Source organism: Pinus tabuliformis, chromosome 8 (genome assembly GCF_031772625.1).
Source record: "Pinus tabuliformis cultivar Carrire ecotype Pingquan chromosome 8, CPIR1, whole genome shotgun sequence".
Taxonomy (NCBI): Eukaryota; Viridiplantae; Streptophyta; class Pinopsida; order Pinales; family Pinaceae; genus Pinus; species Pinus tabuliformis.
In genome coordinates, this window is record NC_142294.1 from 830,304,075 (window position 1) to 830,325,142 (window position 21,068).

A 21,068-nucleotide genomic window follows, 5' to 3' on the forward strand; every position below is an offset into this window, starting at 1 on the left:
TTGGATCCCTCAGATTATTGACATTTCATGCTTCATGCTGTAAGGCACAAAAATGTCTATAACAGTTGCCCCCTAAAGTATGAGGTCGTTTATCGGGTGAAATGCTTTATCAGGAGGATCCGAAGTTCATTCAATCGCTGAGAGGTGCCCTGTAATAAAATACAATACAATACATTATTTTTCATTCTGATTTCATGATCTAGCTGAGGCGGGCATTCCCATGCTCAGCTTTATAAATTCATTTTGGTACATAGAACAGACGATCGTCTGGTGGTAGACTGATAATTCTCTGCTGAAATTATCATCCTTTGAGTAGGATGATAATCTGTTGCAATGATGTACATAACAAATGTCTTTATATCCTGAATATATATATCGCAGCCCGGATGGATGAAACTAGATCCGGGGTCTTCAAACTCGTTCGATCTTCACTCTAAGTACAAGTCGATCCATGTGAGAATTGCGCTGAAGTCGAACATGGAAAGACATCGCTTGATTACCGGTCAATAATGTAAACCATTAACAAGCGCGAGAGGAATCACCGATAATGATAATGACCCTCAAGGTACTGCAGTACAATTCACGTGGTGTGAATAAAGGACTTGGCGTCGAACACCACGCAAAATCTTCTGGTCGAAGGTCATTGATGTATACCTGTCGCCGGAAGTGAGAAACTTGCCATTGAGGCATGCAAGCTTTAAAGTACTGGGGGGTTTGTTCCTAGATCAACTTCTTGGATAATGAGCTGAAGTCGACAAGAAGCGATCTGTCAAAGGAGGGCCTTAATGAATCCCACATCAATGACACGGAACGGAGCTAATGATTTTAGTGGAGGTGAAAACAATCTGTGAAATATGATTCAGGGTGGCGATCATGGGTGGATGAAGGATAATGTATGGCAGTGGATGGGACACGGTTGACTCTTTCTGAACAACATCTCTTGAACATATAACGACACTGATGTGATGGATCGGTAGCATTACCCCAAATGTGGATGGTTTGGCGAGGACCATGGTGATGAGACCGGTGAATGAAACAACCCAACCCGATGTGATACGGAGGACAAAGTGTCATGTTCAAGAGCGACTTGCTACCATTAAAGCTTTGAGGTTCTCCCAATTTTTCCCCAGTCATTTCTGACCAGTACCTCTTTATTTTTGTCAAGCTTGAGGAGGATAACATATGCTTATTCTATAACTTGCCCTTTGGGCAAGCCCATCACTATGTTTTAACGAGCTTAGCGATAGGGAAACTCGTTCTCGTCTAAAGACAAGTTTGTCGCTATTTAATCATTTTAACGAGTCTAACGACAAGGAAAACTCGGTCCTTTTCATTTTTAGAGAGTCTGAAAAGGTACAGAAAGTTAACTCCAAAATTCCTTTTTCGTCATCTAATCCCTTAAGTCCGAAAAAGTATAAAACAATACAGAAGGGATGAGTTTTCGATTACTTTAACGAGCCGAATAAAACAAGCGCTCGACCTTTTTGTGCAATAATCCCTCAGGTCCAAAAAGATTAAAATCTAGAGGAGGGATAGCTCTTCCGGTCATTTTAACGAGCTGGAAGGCCAAAACTCGGCAAACTTTTCATATTTTACGAGTCAGGAGAAAAGAGCTCAAAGAAGACTCGTCTTTTGAGGAACGAGTGATAAACAGGGATAGCAGCAGATTCCAGGTACAGGTTGGAATTTTCCAATCACGACAGTGTCACAAGGATGGCTAAGTGAAATCACTCTTCGCAGCTGTTCCTCAAAATGGGTAAACAATCATATGGAGGTGAACGATAGGCCAATATGGAATGGAGGTGGCGGGTGAAAACACGACCAAGGCTTTTATGGATAATAAATTTACGATCACAATGGTTATTTACCGAGATGGGTTCATTTTTTAATGAGCTTGAATGCGCCAAAACACTGCTCAAAAGCTTATGTTTATTTTTTAACGAGCATGAACTATGACGCTAAAACTGCTCGGAGATAAGTTTGCATGCCCCCAGCATAATAATGCAAATCGAGGTGCATGCCCCCCAAGCTTCATTGCATCCAACTCGGTGGTTGGAATGAAGGTTTACCTCGGGGATTTGTTTCATTTTTTAATGAGGTTGACACAAGATAGGAACTATCCTCGACTCCTTGTTTCATTTTTTAACGAGGTTGACACAAGATAAGAACCGTCCTCGGAGCCCACTGTATTTACAGTATTTCTATTAGGGCGATGATCCATGCCGACAAAATATTTAGGAATCTTCCGAATCCATTAGATACAGAAGATTTCATTTTGTAGGTTTCCACCGTGGCCACTCCCGCCAGATTACTTGGAGGCGGTAGGGCGAAAGTACCCATTAAGGCAGGGTCTTTTAGGAGGCCTACCCCAATATTTTGAAGCGAATGATCGCTTCCATGGATCATTGGAATGCTTCCCGTAACTTGTGAACTGTTGGGGAGGAAAGTTTGTTGGTCGATGACTGTAATTCCTCCTTGAAAAGGAAATGCAATCTTCCTGAAGTAGGTCGACACAACTGCGGCCATGGCATATATCCAGGGCCTCCCCAGTAGGATGTTGTAATCGAGGTTTCCATCAATTACTTCAACATCAACTTCTACTGTTTTGCCCCCCAGTTCAACTTGCAAGTTACTTAAAATCCCGTATGGAGTGTATGATCGTCCATCAAATGCTTTTAACGTCGTTGACGATTTCGACAAGGGTGGTGAGCCTAAATTTTTCCAGCAACTCATCGACATAAGACATGTAGATGCCCCCTCATCAATAATTGTTCGATGAACAGTTTTGTTGAGGGCTTTCACTTGAATAAGGAAAGCTAGTTGAGCTGGTAACTGAGGGTCATATCCTTTATGATCAAAGGCCACAAGATTGGAATCCATTGGGCCAATCCCACCTATTGCTGATAATAAAGTTTGCTCTTGGGAGGGGCAATTTTGCGGTACCTCAAGTGTCGACATAACGGACGGCGATTGGGCCATATTTGTCAACGTTTCAAATCCCAACAGGGATCCATCATCAAGACAATTCTAAATGATTTTTGATGATGGATCTCTATTGGGATTTGAAACGTTGACAAATATGGTTATTACTGTGGATACTCCGAGACTAAACTAAAAATAAATAAAAAATAAAAAATAAAAAATGAAAGTATTAGTTATTATGCTTTGTAAATGCAGTTGTAAATTTAGCGAGGGTGGGTATATTACAGATTTCATGAAAGCAAAATAATAAAAGCACTTGAACTGGTCATTAACTTAGAATTTTTTGTTGAGAATCAATGTTATTCCATGCAAATAATTGAGTATGTTCTTTGCAGAAATAAGTATGGTCAATTTCACAATTAGAGTTATGTTTGTTAAAACATAAGTCAATAATAAATTGCACCAAGAAAGGTGCATTTGAGATACGTAGATTGGCCAAATGGCATGTGTTTGATATTCTCTACCAAAATTCATTTGAGAAAATTAATGCTATGTTATTTAATTTATTGTAAATTTTATTTTAATTATAATTGTTAATATTAAAAATAATAATATTTATTATTTAATATATATATATATATATATGTTAAAAAAATTAATAATTTAATTAACCATTGTATTAAGCATAAATATAAATATCAATCAATTAATATTTAAAATAGATTTTAGAGTAAGTATGATTTTATAAATATAACTTTTGAAATAAAAATTATACAAAACTTTCAACCATAATTCAAAGAATTTTCAAAATACTAGATAAAAAAATAAGAACTAAACTACAAGGGACATTGATAATTATAGAAATCATTATTTAATTTTCTTTTAATGCAAAGAATGTAATGTTTAGAGATTGATATTATATTGTTTTCATTAAATTAAAATAAAAAATAATGAATAAAACGATACTTTACGTTTAATTACAAAAATATAAATTGATACTTTATATTCCATATAAAAGGAGATATATTGGATTGTGTGCCAAGATAAGAATAGACAACTTGATTCAATATTTTTTTTTCTATAAAATACATACTTAGGTAAGTACTTGATTGTATGGAACGATGAAATATATTTGACTTTATTGATAATTTGTTTATTCCAAAAATGGTGTATTATGTTATGGTCAAAGCACTTTTATTACTCAACTCTAGGAAACCAAGGATAAGCCATGTAGTATTGGTTGATAATTTTTTTATTTTTAAAATGGTGTATCATGTTTTAGGTTTAAGCATTTTTATTAGTTAACCACAGATAAGCCATGTTGGTCCATTTTTATGTCATGGTCTATCACATTTATGGAATGAAAATTGACGTATTATATACATATGGCAGTGTTTGCAAATTGTGAGCTATGATGGACCAATCTATTCATTATGTGGCAGCCAACAATCACATTTATGGAACTAAATTGATGTTATAGAATGAAATGATGTACTTATCGAATGAAATGCCATAATAGTGGAGTAAGAAATGCACCGGGTGGGCGAATTAAATCCACGAGAAAATTTTGGTTAGTGTGGTAACCAATATCAATGCAGACAAGACACACAAATGTCCACAGATTCACACATATAATGACACATAATTAATTATTTGGTTAGGTGGTATTGAATTTTGGGGAACTTCATTCTACTGTCTCTTCAAATCTAATGGTATTCAATGTAAAAGCCACTCATCAATATTGAATGCTACCTAATAAAAAATATAATAGAATAAGATTTTATGAACTAACTACTACAAGGACATCATCATTATTGCAAGGGTTCATTAAACGAGGCAATCAACAATAACATGTTCAATTTAACAACCAATCAAATTAAAGAAAAATAAATTAGATTATTTTTTTAAAATAATAAATTCCAATTTGTAATGTTCAACTATAGAAATTTTGCAATTATTTTTTGTCAAACCCAAGCTAATATGGGCTTGACCAAAAACTCAATGCAATATCCCTTACCTACGACAGGGGTAATAAAATTTTCATAACTTTATTTTAATCATATCATACTTTAGTCCATTCATTTATAATGAGGATAATGCTTACTAGTAATAATATTGTCCTATTCTTATCCTTTATTTATGCCTTAGCTAATGTTATTATTCTATCGATAGGGAAAAATGCGCCAACAAAAGTTAGGGGTTCTCTTCAGTATGAGGTCCCAATTAGAACTCACACCCTTTGGTATGTAAGACCCATTCAGATTTTGGTTTGACTACCATGCTTGGTTTTGAGTGAATGACGTGAGATGTATATGATCATCATAATGGTCAGGTGTACCTATTGAGATAATTATTATATTAAATGCGAAAATGCAGCTACTCTAACATATCTAAGGGGAAGACATATGAGGAAATTGAAATCGATGAGTAGATATTGCACAACTATGAAACCAAGGAACAATTAGTCGTAGTATTGCACAACAATGAAAACTTAACTTATCAAAATCATAAAATAGAGTAGTCATTCCTTGAACCAATAAGCACTCAATGAAGAAAGAATTGAGCTAAAACCACTAGTAAAAAATTAAAAACTATTTTCAGGTTAGTCTAAAAATGATAGTAACAAATCTCATAGATACACACATAAATGAATTATTAAAGAATAGTCAGAAATGAAAACACCATGTACAAAGACTGAAATTTAGTGGTGGCCTTCAAGATTTCTCTATATTAAATGGCCAAAAGAATGCAGAGTCACTAGCTCCCAATAAATGTTTTATAATACTTTCAAAAAAGATTCAGAGGTCCTTGTTACATTAAGCTCTAAACTATTTATAGACCTGAATGGTAACTACATCTTGAGACTATTCGACTTCTCAAGCAAAGTTATAATTTTTCAACTTGTCATATATTCTAATTACAATTACAATAATAATTTGTTGGATTTTTTACAATTATTATAGGCCAACTGCATCCTATAGTGGAATTTTCTCAATATCATTAAGGTATGTAGGTTTTAACCCCATACAGAAATTACCTGCATACAAATTCTAAAACACAAAAAATAAACAATGTGAGAGCATAACACATAAAGCACATATACAAAGAGATTTTCCCCTGGATCCCAAAACTGGGATTACCAGCTTGATTTTTCATTATGTTCCTCTCAATGTTACAATACATATTTATACATGCTGAAGCATCCAATACCATGGACTGAAAACCATGCACAAAACCATAGGTAGGTTCGCCCCACCTAATATAGGGTCCAATTTTTTTTTCCTCGGGGTGCTGCCCTGGACCCCGAAGAGGGGGGCTACCCCCCCCTTTCAAACTCCCTGGACAAGGGGGGCTTCTGCCCCCCGTTGCACAATTGGCTCAATGAAGGGGGGGCACCGGTCCCCCTCTAACCCCCTGGTTAACTAGGGGAGCTAGTCGTGGAAATAATATAACACAACCTAACAAGGTACACTACCCATACTTCATGATAGGATCCAACCATTTTGATCCTACTTGGTAGCAAATTATCCACAACATAATACTCTTTAATGCTATCGGAGAATGTGGGTATTTCTCTTTATAGTGTGACTAAGAATGAGTTAAATTTTGTTTATTGTTGTGTTGGTTCCACTAGATGATGCCTAAGGTTTTCCTTGGTAATATTTCCAATGAAATTGTTGAATGACATATCTTTTGCATTGAGGGTTTCTTCTAGCTCCCGGGTTACCTCTTCAAAATCACTATTCCTTGAGATCTAATGGATGGTAGGTTATATGTTGATGATTATCTTAGTTAGAGAATAATTATTCTAATACATGGCCACTGACCTCAAAATATCTCTCTATGGCTTTTCTTGTATCCTTATGGCCCGACTGACAATAATAAAATTGTATGTCAATTCCTTGGTATTGATGCTTGGGAGGTCTAATGGAGCCTATGAATACTCTTTTGGCCATTCCTCTAACTGACTGACTATGTACATGACTCCCTATACTTGTGAACTTAGTTCTTTAACCTTATGCTAGAGTGGTATCAATTCTATTGTAGATTCTTGCATGACTTGTAGATGTGAGTACACATGTTGGACCAATGCTTTATAATGGTGATGAAATTCTGCAGCATAAGCATTGTAGTCATCCATCCTGACACTCATCTACTTCCTGCCCCTTATTTTGATCACTAATATTTTAACTTGGTCTTCTAACTTTGTGATTTGAGCATCCTTTTCTTGGAACTACTCTAAGAGAACTTAAATAATTCTTTCAGTTGTTTGGGAAAATGATATGCTTGCAAAAGATACTATGAGTGGGTCTTTTTGGTATCTGACACAACAATTTTCTGGGACATAATATGTATTAACGGGAGTTTTGGCCTAACATGTTAAGAATATGCAACTGTGGTCAAATTCCACTTTGGAAAACTCACTTGATGGAGATAATAATTTCATTGAATTCCTCTTTTCGAGAGGACCAAAATCGAACTAAATATCACTCAAATCAGATAAGGGAAAGTGTACTTATGATTAATAGCCCACATGTGCATATTTGATAAGGTCGGCCCTAAACCAAAGTGGACCACCTTGGAAGGCTATAAATACAAGTGACCTCTACCTCATTTAGACAATGATGAGACACTCTTCTATCTTGGTTTTTGGCTCACACAGGTCTGAGCCTCATCTACAGATGAATAGAATTGCTTTGCGGTGAAATTGCAGGGTCTGAAGCTCACATCTTTGATTTAGGTTTTTAGGCCTTAGTCGAAGGCACAACGGAGGAAGAAGTTGACCACAGTCACTCGCACAAAATATTATCCATGGGACTAGATCCTTCCAGTTTCACATAAAACTCTCTATCCATGTGATTGTGGCATTAGGGTTTTCGTAGTCCAGATCTGACCCCAGTGACTCACATGCCAGGCTTAAGGGAGAAAATGAGCAACTATAGCTGCTTGCATATCTCCCCCTCCATGCAACCAAGACTTAAAATATGAAATATTAGTCTTCCGAATATTTCACTCAATGACTGTAGGGTTTGGAAGTTGACATCAGACAATGATATGTCCTTGCAGGCTTCAGAATCATATTTTTGAGCATAAGCTTTGTTGGGTTCATTTATGGATGTTGTAGGATTTTTTTTAGTTATGTGCAGAGATGAAGACATGGATCATTGCACTCGCTTTTGATGAATCATTTGATGACAATCTAAGAAGAAGAAGAATGTGAAAGGGTTTTCCCCATAGTGGGTTTTATCTTGGTCTTCGACCAATCATGGCGTCTCTATTTGTGAATAGTTTTCTTCTCTTTCTCCTTTATGTTCCACTGCATTGATGATGATGATATTGTTCTTTCTACATAGTTACAAATGCTGTTGAATAATGATGTAAATATGAATAATTTAATGATGTTATGGGGTGAACTTAATGCGTTAATGAACAAATGAAATTAGAAAAGAAAAGAACAATATTTCCCTATGAAAAATTAACATGGGATCAGATCTGGGCTAAAGAAAAGTCATGGAGTCACCCACATTGAGACACCTTTGATGGAAGCAAGAGAAGATGGTGGAGACCTAAAAGAATTATATGGTTTGAAGATAACCTTAGGCAATTTGTGTATTAGGGTTTGATGGGTATCATGAGGTGAGGGCTTGAGAGATTGAGATATTAAATCTAGAAACTATAGCATGGTCAAAATAAAGATGTTCAAGCACTTGTGACAGATTTGATGTAGCCCTAGATTGGATAGTCTTTAGTAGACCTGGTTGTTGATAAAGTTGATTGAAGGAAACATTGTTATATGGACAATGGAAATTGATGGCTCTTGAAGGTTGGTTCAAGAGGGAGAGGATCACCTTTCATTGAAGATAAGGATTTCTTGACTTATGATTCTACTTTATGTATTTACTTTCATTTATAATTATAGATATGATTGTTGTTTTGATCATTACTTATACTTCCTACACGTATATTTGAGTATTTGGACGTTTCTAACCTCCTTGATGAGATGCAATAAGAGGATCCTTCTTGAGGAAAGAAAAGCTAGAGCTGGAAAAGATAAAGAGGCACGTGATGAAAATATGACTAAGTGCTACAATATTCCAATGTCAAATGAAAAGATGCACATATATTTGAATACTACAAAGTATGCATGGTATATTGTTTCAATGATATGTTTTAGTTGTAATGACAAGGTAAGCCCTAAGGTATGATGATAATGTATCCTTCTCAAATGGTTCATGCATGCATATGAAGGTAATTTGGATTTGTGGTTCTTATGATGAGATGGTGCACTTGGTATTGAACAAGTATCTTACTTCTTGAACATGATGAACTTATTGATTCTATGAGGCTACTTAATGTTGATATTTGATATAGTGGTATACTTTGTGTTTGGATAACATATATCATTTTGGATATCTTGATCCCATAAATAAGGTTAGCACCTTGATTCTAGTAGATGGTAACTTGACACTATTTGTTTGTGAAATGTATGGTAGTCACAATGATAGAAGTCTAACAATGAGATTGATATTCAATATTTTTTTGTTGGCCATGGTTATGTCTTGATGTACTTGGTATTTGTGGCATATGGTAAAATTAATTGCCTTAACTTAATGGATTGAGTTATGTGAAAAAGAAGTAATGCCTGTAATCACGATCCTTGAAGTCTTCACATATTAGCTCTTTGACACTAACCCTTGATTGATTTCATGATGAAGTAGTTGATGATAACATTATATAACCATGATGAATATGTGATATGGTCTGACTTTATGATCTAACAGATTTGTTGATGCATGATAGCATCATAGACAGGTTAATGGAATGAATGAAGATGGCTGAAGTGGTTTCCCATTCACAGGGAGAATATCTCTTTACTCCTATTACCATTGGAATTATATGTATATTATTTACTATTGAAGTGTGATGTATGAGCTTGAATAGACAAATATTTGACATTGTTGATCTTTAGTAAAGTTATGATATAAGGTGAGATATTTCTCTCTTACTCTAAGCCTCAGTCGCATGGAAGAAAGTCTACAGGTGTGACTATAACCTCCCAATTGCACTTTAGCAAGCTCAAAGGTGCGACTGAGGCACTGAGATAGTTCTAGGCAGATCCGAACACAGTCGCTCACTTATTTTTCTTCAGAGAGCGACTGGAAAGACACAATCACTTACATAACATATTGAAGGGTGCAAATGTAATCTCCCAACCGCAGAGAGGAAGGCCTATGGGTGTGACTATGTATGTTGGTCACAAAAATGAATTTTTGTGCATGGAATTGCATGGAATGAGATTTTCAACTGAAGGATGTCAACCCTATAGACATGGAGAAGAAATCATAAGGATCTATGAGTAGAGAAGTTTGAATGTTTCACTACAATATGAATATATAGATTGAATTTGTGTTTGCAGATGAGTGGAATGTGCATATAGATATGTCATTATGTTCGAAGTTTGTGCTACAAGATTTTGACATGATTTGGATGATTGATATAGATAAGAAGTGTTTGGAGTTTTGACATGATGCTTCATAATGACTTAGAACTTTCACTTGATGTTGAGATATGTTTTGGACTATAGATCTCACTATGATAGCAAATTTTGGATTTGACCTGATGAATAATGATTTTATTTGACGACTGTTGATTTTCCTTAATGACAATGCTATGTGGGCATGGTGAATTTCAGTGACTAATATTGGTTTCAATAATGTTTTTGTATTGGCCTCCTTGTTCCTATAACAATGAATGAAGTATTGACAGTTGTAAGTCAATATGAAGTAATTCACAATAAATGGACGAAAACTATTCTTGGTGTATGAATTTGCATTTAGTGACTTATATTATGATCATATTGTTTGGTAAATGACTCCTTGTTGGCATGGAAATAGAAGAACTCATGAATTGATAAGAGCTCTACCTGTCACCTGGTCTAAATAATTGATAATGTGATGATTTTGATACTGGTTATGATCTGGCATCTAGACTTTGATAAGATGACTTAGTTGATTTTATTGTACAATACTGAGCATATTTATTTGATAAAGTATTATGTTTGCAAAAAGATTTTTGTAAATAAAGCTCCTTGATCTAGATATGTCCACATTGACAGTTATCTGGGGAAGCCAAGAAGATGTGTTGATCCAAACCTCTACTTCAAAAGTGGTCCAAGGTATGACTTTGATTTTTATTTTGGTTTTATATATTAATGGTCTATTATTGATAGGTAATGAGCCTATGATGATCTAAATAAGTGGAGATGGCTTCTAAAGCTCGAAATGATGAATCATGGAAGGATGAATCAATTTATGAAGTTGGGAAAAGGTAATCTATATTGTGAAGCTATTGAAAAATTATTGGAAAGTGGAAATCCAAATCCTTAGACACTCCGATTGAATTTCAAGAGGTTGTGAATAAATATTGTTGAACTCATCTTGGCAACCAACAGTTGGTTGAAGCATTTACTTTCCATTTTCAACACCCATCTATATTTATATATGATGTGCATAGAGCCTAAATGAGTTCATGATTGAGCCTCTTCACTCACTTAGAGTTTCCATCGATCACCTTTCAAAATATTTTCATGGGATGATCAATTTTTTGATCTGAGATATTCTTCCTATGATATGTGACTACATGGATGTATTGTTTGGGATTATTAGTGATGACTGCATCTGGGTGCTACCTTATTATGAGATCTGCCATGACATTTTAATATGTGAGATCCATATCTTTACGCACGACATAGGTTGAGCACGATGTTGATCGCATGGCTAGCTATGAGACAAGATGAAGAAGATTTTTGAAGAGATGTTTGAGAAAGTTTTGAATATGACATGGATACATTGCGATGACAATGAGTGGGATCCGGTTGGTGAAGAATCCCATATATAGCTAATATTGAGTTACCTTAATATATTGATTTGGTGTTGTTGTACGAGACAAGCTTAGGCTTATGGTTGGCACCTCCTTGAGAGGGAGGATGAATATGGTATCCTTTTATGATTATTTATGATATGATATTTGATTTGATGACCTGCATGAATATGAGACAATTGTTATTTCTACATGATGATCAAGAAAATACCAAATATTAGTATGATGAGAGCATCACTGATCGTGGACATTGAGCCAACTCTTCCTCCTTGTTTGAGCTCCTAGGGTGTGGAATTGAGACAAAGGGATCCTAGGGTTAAGGGAACTCTGGAAAATAGGGTATCACCCCTATCTCTTACCCATAAGGTTTAATATGTTTCTCCCCCATCTTCATAGGGTGATATGCTTCTTCCCTATCTGGTCTATGCAGAGTATACCCCAATTGGCATCATACCCACAAGTAAGGCTTATTGGGAATATCACTCCTCATCTGGACAATGGGTTAAGAGTGTACTTGGGGTGTACATCCCAATTCGATTGTGATGAAGGTGTTATAACACATGAGTACTTAGATTCATCGATGGGAGGATTGACATGCAATAGGATTGGGTTTAATGTTTCTCCCCTGTGCACTTTCGAGTTGAGAATGAGCTCCCCAATGTGATTCCAGGGTTGAGATGTGCTCCCCGATGTGTTTGGATATCTTATTGCTCAATAGGGGGTCATAGTAGTATCTCCCCCATGGGATTTTGGGTTCATATTAAGCTCCCTGATGTGGTTCCAAGTTGAGATGTGCTCCCTGATGATATTCTTTTCGATGATGATGCGATTTAACTCTCTGATGTGATTCCAAGTATTAACCTGATGGACAGAGGGTGGTAGATTGAGCTCCCCTTCGATGTCAAAATTCTTCTTCTTTTAGATTCAATAATATTCAACATATGAGTAGGGAAAATAAAGAGATAATAAGGAATAAGTAGATATGAATTGGGATGATCAATGGCGATATGTTATGATGAGATACTTGAGACCGGATATGATTTGTTGACAGGATAATCATGACATGATGTAGGTGGAATTATCCCTAGTTGAGAGGAAGTGTTAAAAATATGCAACTATAGTCAAATTCCACTTTGGATATCTCACTTGATGGATATAATATATGCATTGAATTCCTCTTTTTGAGAGGACCAAAATCTGTTGGCATTATGATTAATGTGTTGTACTTGATGGCAACCCACTTGTAGTAGAACAACTCACTTATATATAACAAGATGAATCTATAGAAGAGATACTAGATGCGACAAAATACGTGACAGCTCAAAGAAATCAGTTTAGATGTAATGTACAATGACAACTCATTAAGATGACAGTTCTCATTATGGAAAATTAACTTTGCCATCAAGTCCAAAGGGGGAGATTGTTGGCATTATGATACAAGTGTTGTCCTTTATGGAAACTTACTAAGATGACAGATCACAGCTCAGGCTCACAGAATGAAGAAAAAGAGATATACGCAGGTTACCCTTGATAAATCCATGTATACATACGGGTTAGCCGACCAAAAGGTGCGTATACATATACACACACTTTCATGCAAGGGAAGGCACGTACATTGGGCTTTGGTCCGTGGTATTTGGACCATGGTATTGTGATCCATGGTATTGGTCCAAGGTATCTTGTTCGACGTGTTGACCCCAGATATTTGGTCCAAGGTATTGGTTCTAAGTGGTTTTGGACCATGGTATTGAGTAAGGCCTAAGACTATAAAAGGAGGAGAAGATCATTAGGCAAAGGCACACAAAAAGTCCTGAATATCTAATGAAGTATGAGATCTAGTATGCAGGTTATGGGTTCATGATGCTTTGCTTGATCTGAGCCAAGGAGGAATCTCAGCGGTTGATGGAGAACAAGATCTAAGGATAGATCGGGATCTAATGGCTTGGAATGAATCATCTCTATATGGTTTGATCATGCTTATTCTAGATCTGTATACTGACACATGCAATGTTCTATAAATATTATGATCTGGGTATAACTCAAGTTTGGAATAGCTACAAATCATGAATGAATATTTACAGATGTATACGCTGGTTAACTTTGATAAAAGCGTGTACATACACAGGTTAGATACATTTGAATAGCGTATACCATATAAACTATGATGTTTGAAGTTACAGGTGGTTCTGGTTGTTGATGCAAAGTTTGAGTTCTGGTGACTGTTTACTAGTGTTAGTATTCTGCATATTCAGATTGGTTGATTGTGTTTAGCTTCAATGTTGATGGATGAGATCTATAATGGATCGGGATCATAATGACTTATCTTTATGTGATTTGATGGACTAGATCTGGTTGCTAACATATGTATTATCCTTGCATATGTAATGATCTGGGTATCTTTGAAGTCAAGAAGTGCAGTGAAGTTATAAGTAAGTAATTGATGACATATACACTGGTTCGCTTTGGTGAAGTTGCGTATACACGCTAGTTCAGCTCTTCCAAGTAGTGTATGCACTCTGATGCATGATTTCTGATGATACAGTTGGTTCTGAATATTGTTGCAGAGTTCTGTGTTCTACTATGTGTTCTGGTGACTACATTTTATTGACAGGGTTTCAGTGATTCAATATTAGGTGATTTAGAGATTGATGATGCAAGTGGTGATTGATTTTGTGCTTCAATGATATTGATGGGTCCAATATGAAAATTGGATGAAATGTGGCCTTCAGATTATGGTGTTGCGCTTCAAGAGTATCTAGTCTGAAAATTTATGAAATGTGGTACCTCGAGGAAGAAAGAGAAGGTTGTAGCCTTCTGTAGGTCAGCACCTACGTACTAGTACATCAGCTAGTACAAGAACTAAGGGGGTTGTAGCTCCCTTCTAGGAGAAGCTGGATAACAAGAGAAGGTTGTAGCCTTCTGCAGGTAGAAACTTGCATACTGGTATAAGACTGCTCTAGTACAGAAATATTGTAAAAAGAAGTTTCTTATTAAAGGAAGATAGAGACGAATTGCAACAGGTGGTTTTCACCCACATTGGGTTTCCACCTTACATCATGGTGTTCATGTGTGCTTCTTGTGTGTGATGATCTATTCTGTTTTACTGCACCTGTTTACTGTTCATATGGTTAATGAAGTTCTGATGCACTAACTAAAGATCAACATTTATTGGATTAACTGAATCATAAGTTTATTGGATATACGCTAGTTGCATTAGACACAGTTGCATGTACACGCGGGTTCCCTTAACTGAAGTAGCGTATATAAATCTGAGTATGGAAATGAAAAGGTTATTGATTTGCTAATATTGATTCAACCCCCCCCCCTCTCAGTATTATTTCCAACAAAATTGACCTAAAGATCACTCAAATCAGATAAGGGAAAGTGTACTTATGAAGAAAATCTCACATGTGCATATTTGATAAGGTTGGCCCTAAAGAAAAGACCACCTTGGAAGGCTATAAATAAAAGTGACCTCTACCTCATTTAGACAATGATGAGACACTCTTCTATGTTTGTTTTTTGTTCACATAGGTCTAAGGCTCATCTGCAGTGGAATAGGCTCACTCTGAGGTGAAATTGAAAGGTCTAAATCTTGCATCTATGATTTAGGGTTTTGGGCCTCAGTCACAGGCACAACACAGGAAGAAGTCAACCACACTTGCTCTCACAGAAGCTTATCCATATGACTACAAACTTCCAGTTGCATGGACAACCCTCCATCCATGCGGCTATGGCATTAGGGTTTTTGCAGTGTATATTTGACCCTAGTCGTTCACATGCCAGGATTAAGGGAGAAAATGGGTAGCTATAGTCACTCACATATCTCCCCCTCCGTGCGACCAAGACCTAAAAGATGAAATATTGGTCATCCAAATATTTCTCTCAGTGACCACAGGGTTCGGCAATTGACATCAAATAGTGACAGTTCATTACAGACCTCAGAATTAGATTTTCGAGTATAAGCTTTGTCGGGTTAATTTATGGATGTTGTAGTTGTTTTTGCTGGTCGGTTGCATAGATGAATACATGGATCATTGTACTCAATCAAAGAAGAAGAATATTTTGAAAGGGTTTTTCCCATAGTGGGTTTTTTCTTGGTCTCCAACCAATCCTAGTGTCTCTATGTATGAATTCTTTTCTTCTATGTTCCTTTATGTTCCGCTACATTGATGATGATGATATTGTTCTTTCTACATATTTGCATATGCTACTGAATAATGATGTAAATCTAAATAATGTTATGATGTTATGGGGTGAACTTAAATTGTTAATGAAGAAATGCAATTATAAAAGAAAAGAACAATATAACCCATTAAAAAATTAACATAACATGCACTCTATTTGTGTGCTCTACAATTTCATTTTGGGTATAGTAAAATATTAGCTTATTTATATTTATCACCCTTTTTCTTTTAGTTGGCACAATGCCCATATTTCCTATTGGTAGATGATTTTGTGTGATCTTTGGCATCACTAAAGTTGTTGGTTCTACCTCCATGTTAGTTTTGTCAAGTTGAGGTTGTGGGTGAAGCTTCTTGCTTCTTCCTTATCTCGCCTTCTCAATATTTTAGATCTATTTATTGTTATGGTGGCCTGCTCTCTATATAACACTTCTAATTTAACCTACTCCTCCATATTTCTTTGGGCCAGTCATCACAAATTATTGAAACAACTTCTTCTCAATTCCATGCATTTTTTTTCCATCTTATGCCTAGGTCTTTAAATGGTACTCCCATCTAAATATGCATTATTTACAATGATTTCTAAGTATTGATATGGGGTCATACTTATGAAAGGTCATATCCACAAAATGGAAAAGTGTCAATGTATCTACCTCCTCCTTATCCTTCTTAATTTCCATTAATTTATACGATCCCACATGGAATGGAATGTGTGGCCATGGATTCTTCTTAACTCTTGAAAAAACCCTACCCACTCCTATATGGACCTAGTATGCTATATCTAGCAACAGAACATGGGCATTTACAAATTTAGGTATCAGTTGGGGAGGTTTGGTTTCCTTGAAAACTGATGAATGTATTGTTTTTCTCCACAAACAAGTCATTGATTACTGGGATTTTTTGTGTAGCCATGTCAGACATGGAAGGAGTAGATTCATATGAAGCGACATAAAATTTGGACTATTATCAATCTCTAGGATACTAGTAATTCTCGATGTTGTATTTCAAGTTGCTCACTAAAAGATCAACCCTGTTGAAGATTCTAACCTCAATAGTCTTGTGTACATGAAGGGAGCCCAACATTTTGGAAATATTTCTGTGTTTTATTTGTTGTATAGTTTATAGATCATGGCAACCACAAACTAGTATAGGGTCTTTAGAATGTGGATAGGATACTCTTCATTGGATTTCATTTTGAATTCTCTTTTACCAACCCACCACTTCTTTAAGATATCCTTGGGCATAACCCTAGAAATTTTCAACAAGTCTTCATCCAAAGATATCTCTTCTCTAGGTATTATTTAATATGGTTCGATGTTGGAGGCACTAAATGAGGCCAAAGGTTTTCCATAGTTATATATGATCATAGTGTATTCTAAAACTAATTACAAGTCATTCCATTACCTCATCGTTCAAAGACTAGTGGGTGAACTACCACATTTGGTAAGTAAGGCCTATTTACTCCTTGATAAATTTCAAAGTTTTTCCCAATTGCATGAAGGTTGTCTCTATGGAACATTTTTTATATTTCCATCTATTTGTAGGAAGTGATTTTGTCTATGAAGTATGGGGTATCCAAAAATTCTAGTTTGTTAGGGTTTTCCATCTCTTTCTCCTCTATATTTTCAATTATGGGTTCCTTGCCAACCTTTCTCATAGGCGTGGAAATGAATTCTCTATAAAAAATAAATGGGAAAAGAATAACCACTATGGAATTAGCCTTTAAATATGTAATACAAAGGATTAGGGCTTTTGGTGTTTCGTCGATGATTGGGTTTCAACAAATGTGGCTTTCAATAGGGCAAAGAAATGATATCATATTCACTATCCCTACCATGATGGTTGAACATTTCTCTCTAACAAATGTACTTAGCATGTAATGCAGGTAGCTAGGTATTCTATGCCTCGCGTTTTTATGAAATTGGATTTGCAATTGACTAGCTATACTACTTTGGTAGATGAATGATTTGGGATTATGAGAATGGATCTAAGAATAAAATCATAGATGTTTCATAGAAAAAACCATAGGTATCACGAGGGAATATGTGTATGAGTTACCTGACCTTTAAAAAATATTATTGAGTTTTTTGTAGCATACTCACTGGTACCCCCATCAAAAAAATTGTAGAGGATCTAGGGAAAATATTATAATCGTTCTAGGTTAAAAAGGTGGGGGGGATCTTAGAAATAATAAGCCTGGGACAAGGAATGGCCCAAAACCCAAGAAAGGATGGTTTTCTTGCTAACTAACATTCAAACATGTGCCAACCAGGCACATTAGGCTAGTGAGGGCATAATCTAGGAAGAGAAAAAAAAACAACTCCCCAAAAATTATGAAATACTATTAAAATAACTAATCAGTTGCTTACATGGTGGAAGGTAATTATAATACAAAATTACTTTGGTATAAATTTTCCATTGTGTGAAAAATCATGGTGGGAAACTTAAAATAGATAAATCCAAACAAATTAGTGTATAAAAATTACCTTAGGGTTGAGTAGTCAAGAAGAACAACCAAGGTGGAGGATTTCTTTTTCCCAAGTGATTTGTTTCATTGAGGGGCCATGTGGATTTAATTTAGTTTCCATAGAGTGGGGTCAAGTAAATTAGAGTGTGCTCTGTGTTCTTCAAGATTAAACAATGCTTGGCTAGGGCTCTTGTTATCCTTCATATGGTTACATTTTCCTTTTTTAACCTTTCATTTGCTTATTAAGTGAATGAGTGAGCTTAATATGTGATTAGAAGTTAAGCGATTTTACTTTTAAAGATATTATCATTTGCTTTTGGTGCATAGGTTGGCACCATAGCATTGGCCTATCTATGAGATGAGCACTATAGTTATAGCTAAAGCATTAGTCGAGTGACTAGTTATATGAGGGAAGACTTCAACAAGTTTAGAAACGTGATTTTTGACCCCTGATCAAGCGGTGGAGTGTTGGATTTTCTATTAGCCAAGTGATGTAGTGCTAGCCTAAGCCTTTAGCCACGGGTCTTGTTGCATGGTGTAAGTATTTTGATTGAGGTTTAACTTTAGGTTACACATCTTATTGCTTTGGTTGCTAGCTTGCTGGTTAGTCAAGTGTTATAGCATTGGCTTGACTAACAAGAATGAATTATTTGTTGAGGGTGGATCCTATTACATGTTTAAATCTAATGTTAAGCTCTTGATATGATCCATAGCACTAGCTTAGTGGATAGCCTAGCATTATAGCATTGACTTAGCCACTAAGCTAGTGACATACCTTATGAGTGAATTAACATTTTTTAAAAGATTCTATAAACTTGAGTTCGGGATTTCATATTGGCATAGCACTTCCTTGAGGCTTAGCCTAACACTATAGTAGTAGCTTATTGATCAAGGGAGTGCTACATAATAAGTATTTTATCTTTTCCAAACCACACAATGTATTGTTGCTTCATTGATTAAGGGGGAAATGTAGTGCTAGATTGAGGGTTAGTCCAATGTTACACTTGTGAAAAGAGAGCTTTCAAAAAAAAATTTATTGTTGAATACTTGAATATGCGGCACTAGAAAACAATTTTAAGAGATATTTTAATGACATTCATTAGTTAAAATTTGCAAATGCAATCAAGAACTGAATTGTTTTCTTTGAGTTACATTTGAAGGCGAAGTTACTAAAAAAGTATTGTTTTTCATGCCTCATATAAAGTGTTATGTCAAAATAAATTTGTCATCGATAACTCAAAATAGACAAATCCATTGAGGTTTGACAAGATTGCATGAAAGGGAAATCCGGTGTCTATAATTTTAGAATAGTGGGTCCCTTAATTCTTCCCAACTAGAAGTGACTAGGAGGAATTGAGGAGGGCATTGAAATAGCTACAACACATGGTGGAAAACTAGTAGGGATCCCGATTGGATCATTATGTTGTTTTTCATCCATCTCGATGCTTTTAGAGTGGAAAAATTGGAGGGATAAACTCAAAGGACCATTTTTACTGAAGGGACCCAGTTTGTAAATTGGGGACTAAAGCCTTCTGGGGTAGTTTGAGGCATTAAATTGAAATTTTTGGTGTAAATTTTTCCACTTTAGTGCAACAATTTTTTTTTTCCTATTGTACACACAAATACATCTCCAACCATGCAAGAATTTCCTCAATCAGAGTCTGTATGCAAAAGTTATGCCACTTGAAAGTTTACATTCTTGTTTTGGCCACCATAATTTGAAAGGATGCCACGTCAACCCCCATTTCTCATGGAAAATGGGTCAGCCATGTGATGATGACATCAAAGAATTTAGAGGAACCCATATTGTAACTCTAGTTAAGAGTTGAAGGAGTCAAACTTGACCCCAACAAGCTATCGGGCTGTGTTATAATTAGGCCACTAGGAGTAAAAGGGGTTCCATTCTTTTGGAGTGAATATTTTCTCCATCAAGGAGAATAGTAGCCGAAAGAGATAGGGGGAGAGAAAACATAGAGTATTTTTCCACTGCAGTAGCCCATGGGCCCCAAGCCTTACTTCTTTGTACTTGCATCAATTTTCTATTCAAAGAAAGAGAGTAGAGTGAGCTCACATTCCAAATGGATTTCCTCACAAAATGGTTTCCCGTGATATATCTTGTGGAAAATTAAGGTTGTGAGTCTTTATTTTTTTATTTTATGTTTTCTACATTATTATAGTTTGAATGTGTTGACGATGTCAGGGGATCTCCCCAGTAAGAAGTCCCAATTAGACCACAGACTGTTTGGTGTAGGAGTCCCAGCAGTGGGTTGTATGATATCGACTTGACCGCGGTTTCGCACAGAGGCATGTATGATGTCCCTTTTGGTAGCAAGGGTGTGACATATGCAGTAAGTCAAGGATGGTGCATGAGTGGTTCTAACACACAAAGGGTGAGGTGAGTGCGCCCATCAAAAACCTGTGACAACACGGAGTTAAGAAGGGAACACATGAGCTAAGATGCATCACAACATGGAAGGCAAGTAAGCTAGCAATCCAAAGTGATGGTTAAACCAACAACACGTTTAAGAAAGATTCATACATGCATATACAAAAAATAGCTACACATTCATGTGTAAGTGAACATATACATATATCATTTAGAGTAAACAAGATAG